The 17,635-nt window shown below is 40.9% G+C and overlaps 1 long non-coding RNA gene across 1 annotated transcript; it reads left to right on the top strand.

Moving 5' to 3' along the window:
- Positions 1–1,551: 1,551 nt before the first annotated feature.
- On the top strand, positions 1,552–17,235 carry LOC122462518. Its single transcript, XR_006285093.1, has 3 exons — positions 1,552–1,561; positions 13,066–13,068; positions 17,007–17,235. It is a non-coding gene; the product is annotated as an uncharacterized LOC122462518 (long non-coding RNA).
- Positions 17,236–17,635: the final 400 nt, after the last annotated feature.

Consider the following 17,635-nt stretch of genomic DNA (forward strand, 5'->3'; position numbering starts at 1 on the left):
CACTTTTAGGTGGAAGACAAACAAAAAGTCTATCTGTGAACTAGGACTGCATGTAATCTGATGCAGAGCACCTTTTGCTTTTGGACAGAGCCATAAAGAATTGGGTTCACACTGCTTCTAGCTGTCAGACAAGTGGGCAATTCTAGCACTTGTGAGAGGTGCAGAGTGACCAAGCCAGCGCCTGAAATCCTCTGTTTATCCACTGAAGGTCTACAGTGCAGGCAGTGCAGTGTAGACCTCCCCACACAGGTCCAATCAATGTACATCAAGCTTGTTCAGGAGGGACCACCTCTAGCAGTGGAAAGGTATTTCAGTTTTCATGCCCATTCATTTTTTGTTGCTCCCCTGCTCAGGGTTCTAACAAGGGTGCCAAACAGCTCAGATGTTTTGTGCTGGGGACACTTGTCCATGAGGAATTGGACTGAGACCCACTAACTCATTTCAGCCTGAACAGCCACTATTTTTGGTCACTAGGCTGGATTAAAACCAAATCTCCTAGAGATAAAGAGTTCTAGGTCCCATCAGTAGTCTCTGGAGCCAATACAACAATCTCAATACAACCCTCAAATCGACCGTTTTGTTACGTTTTAATCACGTAGCAGTGCAGTTGTAAGAATGATAAAATGCAAGCCCAGAACCACAATACAGTACTGCAAACCTATAGGTACAGGATATCAGACATGCGTAAGTGACTTAGGAGCCTAAATCCCATTTTCAAAAGTCCAATAGGTGCTTTTGAAAATTATACCCAAGTTTTTAATTTCTTATCTTAGGCAATCATGGCCATACAGCAGACAGAAAGATGATGGGTAAAATTTTCATAAGTCAATGAGATTCATGTTCTTAAGTCACTTATGCCCTCAAAGTGATTTAGGCACCTAACTCCCATTGAAATCATTGATCATATTGATGTGGGCCTGAGACACTTCTGAAAATTCTTCTCAATATCTATAGGCACCCATATAGCACCTTTGCACTTTGCTAAAAGCTGATCGATGTTTCTCACTCTGTATGATCACTCAAAAGTTTGAAACTGTGATAGTAACATTAGTTAAACCCATAGCTACCTTAAGCTCAAAAATAAATCCTGACTGAACTGTAGCAGAAAAGAAAAACAGAAGCTAACACATTAGGCTAAAGTAGTTCCATCTAATTGGAATCCAGTTTCCAAATGAGTTCTGGAAGAGCAAAAAGTTGCTCTCAGGGCCTCTCTGTGGAATTCAGTAGCTGGTTTGGTTAATTACTTGAAAAGACAATGTTGAGAATGCTTCTTTCTTGGTGAGAATTATCCAGTATTTGAGCTGGTGCATTCACCTCTCGTTGGAACAAATAGAAATTGTGTTTGCAAATAAGGACAAGCAGGGACTCTTGTAAAAGTTTACAGCATTTAGACTTTCCATGAAAAGGGAGTCATTGAACTGAGAAGGAACATTAGCTGGCTGTATTACCAGAGCCATGTTTCAAAGCCAGATTTGAAGCCACGCTTGTTTAATGCAGAGACATTAATCACCAAAACGAGAGTCTCATAAACAAAGTAATCCAAACTAGTAATCCAGATCCAGTCCTTCTCCCTTGCTGAGCATTAATCAGTACACAACTTGGGAAAAGCAGGCCTGATCCTGAGCTGATGTAAATTGGCCTAGCTCCTTTGGCAGAGGATCTGACCCATGCTCTTGTTGTTCTGCAGATGAATCTATTTCTGCTAAAAGCTTAAAACTAGGCAAAAATAAACTTTGCCAAGGAGACAGTATAGAATAAGTAGCAGCAAAGGCAGCAGAATAAAATTTTAGTTGTCCAGTTGCAGGAGCAGTGGAATAAATGGATATATTATAGGACTGTCATCTGGAAAAACCCAATCAGTGTTATCAAGACCAAGTCAATCAGTATCTGCTTAAATGATGAAAAATCTCTGGGTCCAAAGAGAAACATCCTTCAGTCTGTTGAAAAGAAGTGGGGAAGGGGCTGCTGTAACCACTTTTGCCAAGCATTCCTGATTTGTACCTGAACCATTCCCATCAGGTGGCATTTACCACAGCTTCATATTTTCTGCTACAGTAGCATCGTTTCCCTCTTAAAAGCCTCAGCCACTCTGGACAGCCAGTGTTGACTGCTACAGTCTCAATAAAATGAATAGTTAAATATCTCCCATTCAGGCTTATTGTTTGAAAGATGAGAGAGAGAAATAAGCTACAAATAGGGATGCTGCTAATCCAGTTAATGTTGCTTATGAGGAAAACTGGACTGGAGCTGTGGAACAACTAGGGGTGGATTCCAATACTGCAATTACTGTGCTATATAAGCAACATTTCAGTGCCATATCTGTAAGTTTGTGGGAATCCATCTGAAATAGACAACTATTTCATGCAGGGAGGAATGAAGGGAACTATTTCCAAGTCAGTTTAATAGCCTAGTCTGCAAACAATCTCTCTCTCTCTTATTGCTGTTCTACCCTTGTCTCTCCTACTTGGCATGTTGCCGGGATTTTTTCCCCCTAGCAGCAGCTGTGCACACTTGAATAGTAAATCAAACACCCTAAAAACTGTTGTTCTAAAATCTTTTCAGAGATTTCTCTCCTCTATTTCTGGTCTCTTTTCTCACTAATAATCATGGCAATTGGCAATTTTTTTCTTAGCTGGTACTAAACTAATTTTGTGTTGCAAACAACTCAGCTCAACATACCACAGCATGTAGCAATGGTAAGTACCCTTAAGTTCTTCAAGCCCATCTCCCTGCTGTTGTCATCTATTGTGCATTTGCTAGCATTGTGTCCAGTCTAGTTTTCAATGTGCTCCAAGAAATGGGGCTTCTATCACTTCTCCTGGGAGACTATTTCACTAAAGGGAGTGATTGGATAATGGCCTAGATCCCCACCTGATATAAATCAGCATTGCTGTATTCACTTCAGGGGCGCTAGATTGATTTACACCACCTGAGGACCTGACCCCAAGGCCTTAAATGTCAATCGCTTTACATTTTCAAGACTATTTTCACTCTAAAAAGACCTAGAGAGTTACTTAAAAAAGAAAGTTGGAAATGAAACCTCAGTATACCACAAAATTATGGCCATGTCTCTTAGAATGCAATGCGTTGTTATTCCACTCCATTATAAATGTTCAATGATGACATACACCACTGACCCATGAATCACAGTGGACACATGTTTATTTTGGTTTTTATCTATAATGGATTTCAGAAAGCTCAAAGTTGGGTAAGATGGACTGAGTGACTGAGAAGTCAGTTTTCTGTCCATTTACCTAGCTGCTTGTTTGTTTCTGGATCTTGCAACTATTGAATGAAAATTAAACCTGTCACACTCACTCACGCCATCTGTTTTAAAGTAGCCAATTCAGGCAAAAAATGTTGTTCCAATGTTGCCCCTTTTTGATTTTCATGAGACAAAAAGTCCATGGATATTGTCTTCCTTTAGTCCGTCTGTGAAAGTGACGTGATTGTGTAGTTTTGGCTGTGAAAGGACAATGTAGTCTTTATTACAAAGAAAACCACAGTTTGAAAAGTAGGAAAAACTCTGATTCACCAGCATGACTCATACACACAGTATATAGTCTGTAATCCCCTTCAGCAAAGCTGTAAGACTAGAAACATGTATATTCTTGCAAAGAGAACATATTTTTCCCAAAATGAATGCTCCTTATTAAGGGCCCTATCTTGGTCTCTTTGAAGTCTGTGAAAAAACTCTCATTGGTTTTAATGGGAGCTGGACTAAGCTCAAAACACAGGAATATAGTCTACAGGTGCCATGCAAAGATCCACAAAAATGACTCAAATCACTATCTGATAATGTTATCATAGGATATGGGAAATTTGATTTCTAAGAAGCCTTTTTGGAGGTCTAGGAGGACACGTTACAATGGGTATAGTCTCATTGTGACTAGCAAAGCTGGACCTTTCAGGAAATGAAAATGAATAAGTCTCACATTTTAAGAGAGGTTTTTGACAGGTCCTCAACCCCAGCTGGTGTTTTTAAAGGTGGAGCATTTTCAGCATATTCTAGACACTCTATTACAATAACAATTAGCTGTGAAAACATGCCCTTATTTGAAGGGATGAAGTTAAAATGACTCTGTTATTGGGGTTAAAGAAACTTACATATCGAGGGACTGATTCCTCACTGTTACTCCATCTCCAGATTTACACTAATATAGCTGATTTCAACAGAGTGATACAAGCGTAAAACTGGAGTGACATATTGGAGAATCAGACTCACAGTGTTAGCCCTTTCCACAGCAAATATCTCTGCGGCTGCAGACAAAAGGGCCTTTCCATCCATATTAAACTTGAATTCTTTTCAATGGAGCGATAGAATAAATAGTGTAGCAACCTGCATGGAACTTGGAGGGAGGAGCACTGGTTGCAGGAGGGAAGAATTTGGAGAGGTTACCAGGAAGTCAGTCTGGGGGCACTTGGCTAAAAGTCACAGTAGTTGCAGCATCTCTTCTAATAAAGAGTCAGTTTAGTTTTATAAGCACGGATTCCTTTCCTGTTGTTACCCAGCATGTGGCACAGAAAACAGATTGTACATCTCCAAGTGTCCCGTTTTCAGGATTTATGCCATGACTCTGATCAGGTAAGATGCTGACTCTCCTCCACTCCCATTGATTTCAGCTCTCTTCCAAATATGGGAGCAAAGGGATGAATGAGAGTTGAAGCTGCTCAGCACCTCACAGGATCAGGCCTTTGTGGGGAATTTATCTCCACACAGAAATAAATGTATGTAGCAATTAAGGCCAAGATTTTCAAAAATGTGAGCTTAAAGTTAGATTCCTAAGTCTATATTTAGGCTCTTAAATGAGTGGCCTGGTTTTCAGAAGTAACGAGTATCCAGCAGCTCCCACTGAAGCCAATGTGAACTCAACACTTTTGAATATCAGGCAACAACATAGTTAGTAGTCTAGCTTTGGGCTTCTATTTTTTGAAAATCTTGTCCAAGGCGCTCATCCTGCAAGGAGCTCAGCTCCTTCTGTGAGATGCTGAGTGTTCTCAACTCCCATAACATTCATTGGGAACTAATAGCAGTCAGCAACTTGTACAAAACACTCACCAGTTAGTAGGATCTGGACCTATCCTCCTTTAAACCTAGTTGTGAGCCTTCTGATATCATTACATCACACTACAGTAATGACCAGAGGCCCCAGTCAGTATCAGGGCCCCATTTTGCAAGCTGCTCTAAAAACACGATGTTTTTATTAATATGAATATATGGTCCCTGGCCCAAAGAGACTACAGTCATAGGCCCCAGTCCTGTAATTGGACCTTTGCACTAGTGTAGATCTGATTGTAGGCCTAAGGCCTCAGTTTACCATCTAAATCTTACAATTTTACCCCTTTACATGCATCAAAATGATCAGATGCATCATTAGTTTCCCAGGCACCAGCATCTAAACATTGCTGAGTGGTTAATGACTGTATTTAGAGAGGATTTATTTCTGAATTTCTATTAGTGACTAACTGAAAGGGTGATTGTCTCTCCGTGTTCCACACCCTTTGATATGGAAATAACATTATTTAATGCTTGATATAACTGATGCCATTTTCCTGATATCACGGCAGGTGCTGAAGTGATGGTTAATAGAACTAAAGAAGCAAGGAACACAACTTGCTGGTAGAATACACTATGCACTTCCCCACTCCCTCCATGAGATACACATTTCCAGTTTCAGAGAGCTTCTGAGTTTTCTGTGCAAGTTTATATCTAGACTAAATGATTGGCCCTCTAGCAGAAAACTTGCCAGCCAATCAGAAAGCTGTTTATCAATATAAAAAAGGCATAATACAAGAGACATACATGGTGGGAACTGGCTTAAATTCATAAAACAAAGAGCTGAACTTCCCACTAAAAACTCAGAATTTTGACTACAGTTGGTCAGGAATTTTTCAATAAAACATTTTTCCATTGGAAAATAGCAATTAGTTGAAACTGTTCATGGGAAAGGGGTTGATGGATCTGACAAAATTTCCCATTTTGAATTAAAAAAAAAAAGTTTAGAAATCATCCAGATATCCTGTTTTGACAGGAAATTCCATTTTTCATTTCAAAATTTAAGTTTATTTTACTATCAATTATCTTTTTTAAAAAGGGGAAAAATCAAATCAAAATGTTTCAACTGACCAGACCTTTTTTTCAGTTCACAAATATTAAGGTTTCAAATCTTCATCCTGATTTGGGATGGGAAATTTTTTGAAATCGCAAAAATTCTTGCAGGATGGGAATGCTGCTTCCCACCCATTTTTAGTCAACTTCTTTTCACCGTTATTGGTAGTCACCAAGCCTGCACTTACTGGTGCCAATGGAACTGTGATGAAATACTGTGAGGAAGGTAGTTCTGATTGTATCTTGAGCTCAAAGTACCAGCAATCTCATGAGACAGTCTGCTCCGGTGGAGCACAAAGCAGCTATATCACAGCAGAGAATCCAGTTCTCTCAGTTCTTGTTGCTGTGTTGAAAGTCTTCTCTCTGTTCTGAAGTCTCTTAGAAATCCTTGTTTCAGTGTAAAATTCCTGGTTATAGAAGCTTCACATTTTCCCACTGAGCACATCAGTGCCACTCCTGGATAGATTGCTGTTATTTGGCACTTAACTAACTGCTCTCTCTAAATTGTAACTTAGTTACATAGTTATCTCTCATAAATGCATAGTTTTCTTTCCGTGTTCATACATCATTGACTGATCTGGCTTTGGTCAGCAAAGGTGTTATACTTTATTTGGGAAGAAAAATGGGGACATTTTAAAATACATTGTAATACACTAGAATAGGAGAGATTTTTGGAAGGATACAGTGAAAAAATCAATTATTTTGTATGTATATATATAAATAGGGACAGAAGTAATACCCCTGTATGGGACTGAGTGCGCAAACACAGATTAATGTTTGTGCAAATCTCCACGTGCAAATGTGTACAGGAAACTTTGAAAAATTGGCCTTTTATATTGCCTGGAGGTGACAGCTGTATGTTCACCTCTGCAACTGATCAAATATTTGTATGCAGGATTCCTGCCACAGCAGGTTCACTTTATGTTAATTTTATGTTTGCCCAGATAACACAGTTAAACAGAACTGATTTCTTACAATTTTACTGCATTGCTTCGAGAGCCTGTGGGAAGAAGGGGGGCTGGATTCGGATGAGGGAAGTAGTGTGGGGTTGAAAGTCTGAGCATATTAATGTCAATGGGAATTTTGCCATTTATTTCAATGGGGATAGGATTTCACCCAGCATTTCTTTTCTTCCTGACAAGTGCTTTGGAGTGATTGAGATGTGAATCTAGCTGCCCTGCATCTGGAACTCCAAATGCAGGACTAGTCTAGAAGCTCTGAATGTGTATTGGCTTCACTATTACAAGTATGTTGGAGCACTATGAGCACTCGGTCAGTTTATTATCATTTTGCTGCCACTGCTTCCGTTGACAGCTTGAGGCACAAATTCAGAGCTGTGATACCTGGAGAGTGTTATGACTGGCCTCTGTCAACAAGAGTGAAAAGCACTGCTCTGTAGCATTATTGGCCTCTCAGCAGCATAATTCTGCAACCAGCAGTTCTAGTTTTCATATTATTACTTTATGCAATTCTTGTCATGGAAATGAATATATGCAGAGGACATAAAAGCGTTCCAATGTCATTATTTGCTATCAGTTTCCATTTCTCATTCAGACATTTAGAACAATTTCTCATTCTGATGGAAAAATTCCACCATTCCCTTTCCGGGGTTTTTCACTATATTACAGCAGAGTAAATGCTCCATGTGCCTGTGCTCTTAATTATTCCAGTAAGCTTTTGAATATGTACTAGTAGAAAATTTGTTGCATACAGAAGGAATTCTGCCTTCTTTTCTCAGTGGGCTAGATTGTGACACAAGGACACAACTCAATGTAAGGAGTGACCGGTACCATGCCTATCCCAGGAAAGGACAGCCACAATACCCTCCTTTCTCCTCAGCTGTAGTAAATACTCCATCCCTGTGCTGGCTCAGCTGTGCCGGCTGGTGCATTGGCTTGACTCAGCCCTCTCCCCCACCCACTCGCTGCCGGCAAAGCAAGCAGGCACACAGGATCTGCTTATTCCTGTGTATGGTAGCCCAGTGTCTGAGTAGCCAACACAGGATTCTTACTCCCCCTTCTCTAAGCCATGATCTAGCCAGATGTGTGTGTCTCTATGACGCTGGATTCCCATTCAAGTTCATGGGGATTATGCACATAAATCTCTACACACTGAGATGAGAAAATACTCTACACAATAGGGAAGGAAAGGTTTCAGAATGTAGTATGAAAACAATGAATATTTAAGGAAAAATACAAATAGCAGAGCACCATAATGTGCGGTTAGAAAGGCCAAGTGCTAGTCATTATTCAGTTTTGTTCATGTCTTTCATCCAAACATGCATATGAAAGCCAGAAGCAAATAACATTTTTACAGGGCGGAGGGTTTTTCATAATTAGGTTACATTAAAAAAAAATCTATAGAAAACTGAATGATCATATTGTACCTACATCGACTGAGAGCAATAAATTACCATACAGCCAAGTCAATCATTAATCCAGATCTAATGTATAACTGTGGCAAACAAAAGATAGACCTATTGTGAATTGTTTACAATAAAAGGTTACATATTAAAACAGTTATAATCATAACCTTCTGCAAACACCCCCTTCAGGAGGAAAAATACTGGTTTCAGGGTTTTTAATAATGTGGGTTGACTATGTACAATGGAAAGTGCCATATGTAACAAGACCAGTGTATAATCTCTTATTATGGAGGGGGTTTTCCGCAGGAAAAAAAACCACACAGACATGTAAAAAAATGTTTCACTGAAAACAGAATGTTTTATTTAATCTGACCTAACAATTCATTTTAACCCCAGGAAGGTTAGGTTGGTGACATCACATTGAGCATCATTCCATTGAATCACAGGCATTAACTGTGAGCTCCAGCGAAGACTTGGCAGGAGGAGAACGTTTGCATGTTTCAGGTGATTGATTTGGGACAGCGGGCCAACAGTTTTACATCAGCTCTTGCTCGTGGAGATTCACAGCCTGGCCCTAGATTTACAGATTGAATGTGCTACCTCTAAAAAAATGCCAAGATGATTAAAAAAGAACACCAGCACCCACACTGAGCTTGTCTCCTGAAGGCTTGAGAGTGCTTAGCCAAGGACGGTTTCAGTATCTCCCCAGCATTTTACAGGCATGGAAACTGCCACAGCCAGGCTAACTGGTTCCTCAAAAATGGTTCCTCAAATTTTTGGTAAAAAAATCTAGACACCACTGGCTTCCAGTCCTGTGCTTAAAAAAACAAAACCTTTTTCCGTATCTCAACTGTTGAACCCAAGAGGAAAACTGAAATGGAGAAATAATGAAGACCCTTCTGAGTGACACAGTTACTTCTTCAGTAAAGTGTGATGACTGAGAAATGGAAAACGTGCAAGTTTGGACAACACAAAACCAAATTTCTGAACACATCTGCACAACACCAACTCCATCACACATGCACACCACTCCCTTCCCTGTTCCTCTTCCCCAATAAATTGTACTATGTGAGCACAAATTTCATGGCATACACAAGTGCCAGGTTACTCAGGACACCTTCTACAGTGGTACTTAGATGCCACAGTGATGGGTAAAAATTGAATACAATAGACAGAGATAGCTAGATGGAGAGGTTTCAGAGTAGCAGCCGTGTTAGTCTGTATCCGCAAAAAGAAAAGGAGAATTTGTGGCACCTTAGAGACTAACAAATTTATTTGAGCATAAGCTTTTGTGAGCTACATCTCACTTCATCGGATGCATACAGTGGAAAATACAAGTGGGGAGATTTTATATACACAGAGAACATGAAACAATGGGTGTTACCATACAGGCTGTAACAAGAGTGATCGGGAAAGGTGAGCTATTACCAGCAGGAGAGTGGGGTAGTGGGGGGACCTTTTGTAGTGATAATCAAGGTGGGCCATTTCCAGCAGTTGACAAGAACTGTATGGGGGGAAATAAACAAGGGAAAATAGTTTTACTTTGTGTAATGACACATCCACTCCCAGTCACAAGTACTCCTTTTCTTTTTGCTAGATGGAGAGAACATACTCAAAGCACAAGCTTCACAATGTGCATGAGATGCAAGCTCCAACACGAATTCCATATCATGCCTGCATAATGCATCGCATGGTGTATGCAAGCTCCTTAATGGATGTGTGAGCTGCATCTACAGCAAAATCTTCAATGTGTGTAATAAAAGTTCAACAACATGTTTGTAACATAATTCTGATGCTGTGCACAGGTTCAAAAATATGGGTAAGACCTAAGTTCTCTAAAACATGCAGAGCACAAATTTCACTAAGCAGGAAGGCAACACAAATTCCATGGTTTATACAACTTCCATTACCCACTTTCCTATAGTCGAAAACTGAAAGCCTCCATTGCCAAGTACTTCAGAGGAGTGACCGATGTGTCTGCCCAAAGACATTGGGAAGGTAAAGACCGACCTGCTTCCTGTCATGAGGTGCTCAAAACTGTGCATCTCATACACAGTAAAGGTGCTCTCAGAAGAGCCTGGTTGGAGGTGCTCTCCTATTCCAGTCAGTAGGCATCCGCATACAGCCAGATATGGAGCATAGTCAGGCTAGCATAAATACACTTCACCATAGTAACTAGAGCTGGAGTTTCTCTGGCTGTTGGTTATTGCTGTTTTGGACATAGAAGCCACAAGGGCAACACTAGAGTGGACTAGAATGTACTGGTAAAGTGGTCAAATAATTTTTGACTAAACTGTTTTCTGGCAAATGTTTCTGTTTTGTTGAAACCAAAATGTTTTCCAAAACACATCTTGGTTTCTAAGGTACAGGCTGGAATTTTGTGAAGGTACAAAGGAACAAGAATGAGCCACCCTAGAATAGTCAGAGGATTAGGGTACTCGTCTAGAATTTGAGAGACCAGTGTTCAAGTCCCTATTTTGAGGGACTGAGAAGAGACTTGAACCTGAGCCTCTTTACATCCCAGGTGAGTGCCCTGATAACCTGACTATTCTCAGGCAGGTCTTACGCTCTTGTTTTTTTCACGCAACATTCAGAAGGTTTCTGTTCCACATCACAATAAAAACAAATTTGAAAACCTCAATTTCTTTTTTTGTGTGAAACAGAATTGTTGTTTTCCAGCCAGCCCTAATCAGCATACATAGACTAGGAAAATCATTGTACCTCGATCCCCCGTTGATAATATAGAAGGTCTTTCAAGACCTCATATATTGCAGGCAGTAGGGCAGGGATGTGAGTCAGAATCTCCCATCTCAATTTCACTTGAATAACTTATTCCCTTGGTTTCAGAGTAGCAGCCGTGTTAGTCTGTATTCGCAAAAAGAAAAGGAGGACTTGTGGCACCTTAGAGACTAACAAATTTATTTGAGCATAAGCTTTCATGAGCTACAGCTCACTTCATCAGATTTAGTGAAACCTAAGTAGCTGTTACAGCTCAAAGCCCCAGGGTGCCTGTGTTCTTTAACACATAACTTAATTTCCAAAACAAATAATTGCAACTAAGGTTCTAAGTGTCATCCTTCCCAAGAGACTCTGATGAATATGCAAAAATTGTAATGATCAGTCTGCACTGAAACTAACTATACTTATACTGCCAATAGGGCTTATATAGTTACCCCCCTTGTCTATAGCTAAAAGAGGTTATCCATATACCTGTCCTAGTGTAGACAGTTTGCTCTGACCTACCACCGGATGCCAGATCACATCCTTGTAACGTATCACAGATCACCTCTGCACAGAACTTCCAATCTGAACAGCTCAAAACTGACTATAGGATCATGATACATCCCATGCTCTCTATGGTGGCTGAATCTTTTCTTTTTCTGGCCCTTCTCCCTTTAGTTTTAACACTGACCTAGTTATTTACATGCAGCCTGTGTGCTACAATGTGTATCAGTTGTGAGTTATTTTACTATGCACAGATTATATATCAGCTTGCTATGTGATGCCGGCAACAGTATTTATTCACAAGCCATTTTAACTAAAATGTGTCATTCTATAGTGATGCCATCAAAGCTGAGTATGGAAAAACGGAAAATGTACTTTCTTAATTGCTTTGATATGCATATGCACACCCATTCAAGAGAAAATGCAGTGCAGGGACATTTACAACAGCGGCAACAACAACAATTTGTGCGTGTGAATTTAAAAGGCCTTGTAAAATGTGTCCTCCTGATTGCTTTTTATACTTAGATTATACCTTATATTCATGCAAAGTTAGAGCACATGCAGTGACACTGTGGCATTCCTTACTGTCTCATCAACATTGCTCCTCCCTGACGTAGAGGGACAACCTTCAGACATGTCCAATGGTCCTTATGTTCTTGGCCTGTCTGCTGAGACATGTACTTGTCTAATGCTGTCTTTCCCTTTGTCGTATTTGGTCTGTCTTCTCTGACCTAGACAGTAAACTCTTTGGGAGAAGAGAGCATGTCTTTTAATCTCTCTGTACGGCATGATGGACTACTATGATGCTGAATAAGTCACACATAATTAAATAATTGGGGTGGAGGAGGACAATGTAGTAATAGCGGTAGTTCTGCACTGTAAAGCTTTTAGGCAAGTTAGCTGCTTCAAGATGGTTGCTTGGAGCCTTTTGGTGACCCATACACAAAGGAAAGTCTTTAGGATAGGCTATGGGTGTTGCAGCGGGCTCTTCTCCACCTCTATGCTCTATTCAGCCATTTGGATTCTAGATCTGAGTAGTTTAGGATTCTAAAATCCTTGAGTTCTGGCCCTGTACAGATTTCATGACTCTTTCCACACCTTTCCTTTTTCAAATTTGAGGTCTAGACTATGGGTTTACCAGTAATCCAGAGATTGGTGCACTTGCCCTGCCCCAGGAGTGGACCAGGGACAGAAATGTGACTCAGGATATCACCATCGTAGGGGGAATAATTTGTATCAACCCTTTACCTGGCACCAGCTGTGCCCAATGGAGTATTGTGGGAGGGGGCAGAGTCAAAGTTCCGATTACTCCACTGCCTTGAATAATCCCCATCCATCTGCACAGGAGAGGGATATCAGCCCACAGAGGGTGCTTTCCTCACTAAACCGTAATCCATGCCTGCATATGAGCGAAAGGGATGCTTTCTTATTCCCCTGTCTGGGCATGTGGGGCATGCCACAATCCTGTTCTAAAAGTCCCCTGCAGACTGTAAGTTTGCTTTTGCCAAACATGAACCCTTCTTGTACAACACAAAGCTTTCCCAGCAGAGATAGCTTGGGCAGCATCTTCTTTCCGCATTGCCAACAAGAGCTGCTGAGAAAGGCTAGAATGGCGGGTGCCAGAATCTGGAATTAGATACAAGTTAATTAGATTTCATTACTGAAGACTGGGTCATCAAATATCTGTTCAGGATTTTACATTTATTGTTAGGGGGATGATGTACAATTTGCAAGTAGAATTATTGTAAATTACCCTATTGATAACTTCAACCATTCCATTGTATGAAATCACCTTGCCAGCTTTCTTGTCGTCTGCTAAAATAAAAGTTCTTTATCATGCTGAAGGCACCGGTAAGACTGAAAATTGTCCGCTCTTAATAAAATGGTTCTCTCTGTTACTGGGTACTGGTGAATTGTTGGGCTATAATTAAATTAAAAGGCTGCTGCAACATCTAAGAGGCCAAAGTCATAAACACAACTTTCTTTCTTTCAAAACCTGTTATCAAGCCATGAAATCTGGAATCACTTTTTACTCTACCACACAGATGTGCTGTGAAGATCAATCAGCTAATGTTTTTAAAGCACTTTAAAAATGTTCTATGTCTCCTATATTCTTTTTTCTTCAACTCCCTGTTGCTATATATATAAAGAGACAGCAGAAAAATGCTTGTGTAATTGTGTGTGCAAAAATGTGCATGCAACTGAATGCCTCATTTGCACATTCAATTACAGTAACTGTGTTCGTCATTGCTTGCACATCTTTGCATGAGTAATTTATTAGGCATGCTGTTTCCTGACAGTTGAGTCCAGTGCTTGGGTCATAAAATATATTAAGAGGATTTCAAAATAATGTGTGTGTCTCAAAAAACCCAAACATATTCCCCTTTGGAAGCAGAACACGGGGCAGGAGAAACGAGAAGAGCGCCTTCTCCACAGATCCTGACCCATTCTTGTTCCAATTCCTTTTATTGAAGCGCATGGCTTCTCTTAGTCCTGCACCCTCTTCCCCCTAGAATGCCCTTTCCTGCATGTTCCCTTCTCTCCGCTTTCACCTCCTTCTCTTCCAATTTGCCTGCTGGGGCTCCTTGCTCTCTTGTTTCACCTTCCCCCCTTTCTCCTGTCACCTCCTTGTCCTGCAGCTTTTGGTTCTTCAACATCTCTTTGCCTATCCTTTCGCCACTCTGTAGCTGACACAGCAACTGTACTTTAAAAGCGCATAATTTAAAGCCATGGTGTGACAATCCCTAATTAAAACCCATACTGCTCCTTCACTGTATTTACATTATGGCAATGGTTGATAAGTCTATAAAGGTCCATTTTCCCCAGTGTTCATTATGCTTAGTGTCTAGTGTCTTTGCTCTTACTCTGTGTGTGTGTGTGTGTGTGTGTGTGTGTATACACATCAGTGATACTCAGACTGGGGCTTGCCAGTAGCAAGTGGCTCTTTACTGTGACTCCTGCGACTCTTTGCAGCACATGATATTAAAACACGGTGTAATTTAATTATTAACCCATCTAAGTTATTAACCAATCAGGAGGCTTGTACTATGTTATTAACCAATTGTAGTTGATAAAATAATAATACTTGGTCAGTCATTTTGCTGTGAGAATTTTATATATAGGAAATGTGGTCATCATTTATTTAAGAAATTTATAACCGGATACTAAAGAAAGAAAGAAAAAGATACCGACAGGCTTCAGCATGCCACTGTTGTTGAAATGTCACCTTTCAGATACAGTTATTGATTTACAGTTTGGAGTCCAAGTACACTGTATGCTGTACTTACAAACCAGTAAAATTCTACTCAACATTTCTCAGTGAAGGAGAGGGCTAAGTCATGTTTGGTGTCATTTGTTGGAAGACACTTTTTTTTTTTTTTTAAATTTAATGGTTCTTCATTGACAGCTATGCTTACTGCGAAGAGTGGGAAAAGGCAGAAAGAGGAAGTGGCCCTTCTTGGGCAGGGCAGAGTTGCCTGTTAAATTAAGTCTGTGGCTATGCTAGCCCGATCATACAGACTACCCTGTAGCTGCCACCTTAGAGCTGTCACAACACCGAGCGATGACAATTCTTAGATTTTAAGGCCAGAAGGGATCATTAGATGATCCAGTCTTACCTCCAACATTAGGAATGCTAGTGCAAGGCAATAGTCTCTGGGTGGCTTGTTGACAACAGGAATTGAATCCAGGACCTGTCGAGCCAAAATAATGAATCACTACTACCTGAGCTAAAGGATGCAGAATCAAGGTGACGTGCTTACACAGCAGGTCAGTGCCAGAGCTGGGAATAGAACCCAATTGTTAGTCTCTCATTTGAGTATTCTAGCCACATGACCACATTGCCTCAAATACAACATTTTCCACCTTTTGGTATATTGTACCTTTCAGACTGAGCTCCCAAAGGGAGAAGGAGAAGCCCCATTGCCTGAGACAGTCAAAGCTGGACTGGGCAAATCATGAGAGAACATGCTATAGGGATGAACCCTAAACTGGTCCCCAGGGGATGGACAGGCATTCTCCTCTTCCAGCTTCTCTGGATTCCTCAGAGAGGCAGCAAGAACAACTTACATGGAATCAGCAGGAACTGGCGATCAGAGGACCAAATCCTGGCCCCATTGTAGCCAATAGCAAAACTCCCATTGATTCCAGTGGGACCAGGTTTTGGTGCAGAATTTTTAAGGGCATGTAGGGAGTGATCCCTACAAACTCTTTTTGCGGATATAGGGAGGGGAGAGGAGAAAAGGAAATGAATGCAATGTAGTGTCCTAGACTCTGAAATGATGTACAACAAGAAGGGAAATTCTGCACAGAACCTGAAAGATTCTGCATGTCTCCACAGCAAAGCATGGTTTTCTTTAAAGTTGTTAAAGAGAAGGGATTTAGAGTATACAAAAATCATTGTAGGGAACCAGAAGTGGAATAATATTTTCTTCTTGTTAACCTTGTTGGCATGCATATGGCCAGTCCCGGAGTCGCCTTCTTGTGTTTTACTAATGAGGAAATTGTGGAACCGCAGGGGAGGTTTCTAGATGTTAGGAAACTCAGGCCCAGAAATGACACCAACCCACATTTAATTTCAACAGTCAGTGGGGAAGCCTGCAGGACGCAAACTGAGCATCTGTGTGGCACCCAAGATTGTAATTTTTTTCTTTATCAAATCATAGTCTTCCCCATTACTTTAATTATTTATTTGCATTACAATAGCAGCTAGAGGTCACAGCCAAAATCATTTGTATTATTTGTACAAACACATAAGAAGAGGCCACCCATCTCCCAAAGAGTTGTATAATCTAATTCAGGGGTAGGCAACCTATGGCATGTGTGCCAAAGGCAGCACGGGAGCTGATTTTCAGTGGCACTCACACTGCCCGGGTCCTGGCCACCGGTTCCGGGGGCTCCGCTGGTGGTCTGGGGTACTGTCTGCCGGCTGCCTGCCAGCTGGGGTTCCGTCCGCCGGCCCTGCTCAGCCTGCTGCTGGCCCCAGGTCCCGGCCGGCTCTGCTGCCGGCCTGGGGTCCCAGCCGCCAGCCGGGAGCTCTGCAGCCGCCCCCAGCCAGCTCAGCTCCCCCACCTTAAAAATTGTTCCAGCGCCACTGTGCTGGGATATTTTTAAGTCCTGATTTGCTGCTTACATCACTATCATGCCATGTGGAACAGCACACTGCGTTTGACGTTGAGATTAGAACGTACATGCAAGAACTGGAATCAGAGTTTTCTGACAGATTTCAAGCAATTTGGCCCAATGCTTTCTTTTCTAATTAAACCTGAAAAGTTCAATGAAAACTACTTGGATTTGTCTGTATTTCAGTGGATGGGTATTGAAGATTTCAAAATGAAGCTCATTCAGTTAAAAAGCTCAGAATTGTGGGCATCAAAGTTTGGAGATCTGCGGAATGCACTTGAAGCTACCAAGAGAGGTCATGGGGCCTCTATTCTGACCTGCTGGACGTCCCTGCCAGTGAAATTTAACTGTTCAAAGCAAATTATGTTTGCAATGCTTTCAGCATTTGGATCCACATACCTGTGTGAACAGGTATTTTCACACATGAAATCTCTCCTCTGTCCCTCTCGGAGCCAGTTAACAACTGATCACTCAGAAGCCTGTGTGCAGCTTAAAGTATCCAGATATGTGCCAGACATTGGAAGACTCAGCAAGGAAAAGCAAGGGCAAGGATCACATTAATGCATTTTAATTTAATTTTAAATGAAGCTTCTTAAACATTTTAAAAACCTTATTTACTTTACATACAATAATAGTTTAGTTATATATTATAGACGTATAGAAAGAGTCCTTCTAAAAACATTAAAATGTATTACTGGCACACGAAACCTTAAATTAGAGTGAATAAATGAAGACTCGGCACATCACTTCTGAAAGGCTGCTGGCCCTGCCCCTCTGCCATGTACCTTGGCCAAACCAGACAGTCTGTACGCAAA

Source organism: Chelonia mydas, chromosome 12, assembly GCF_015237465.2.
Source record: "Chelonia mydas isolate rCheMyd1 chromosome 12, rCheMyd1.pri.v2, whole genome shotgun sequence".
Taxonomy (NCBI): Eukaryota; Metazoa; Chordata; order Testudines; family Cheloniidae; genus Chelonia; species Chelonia mydas.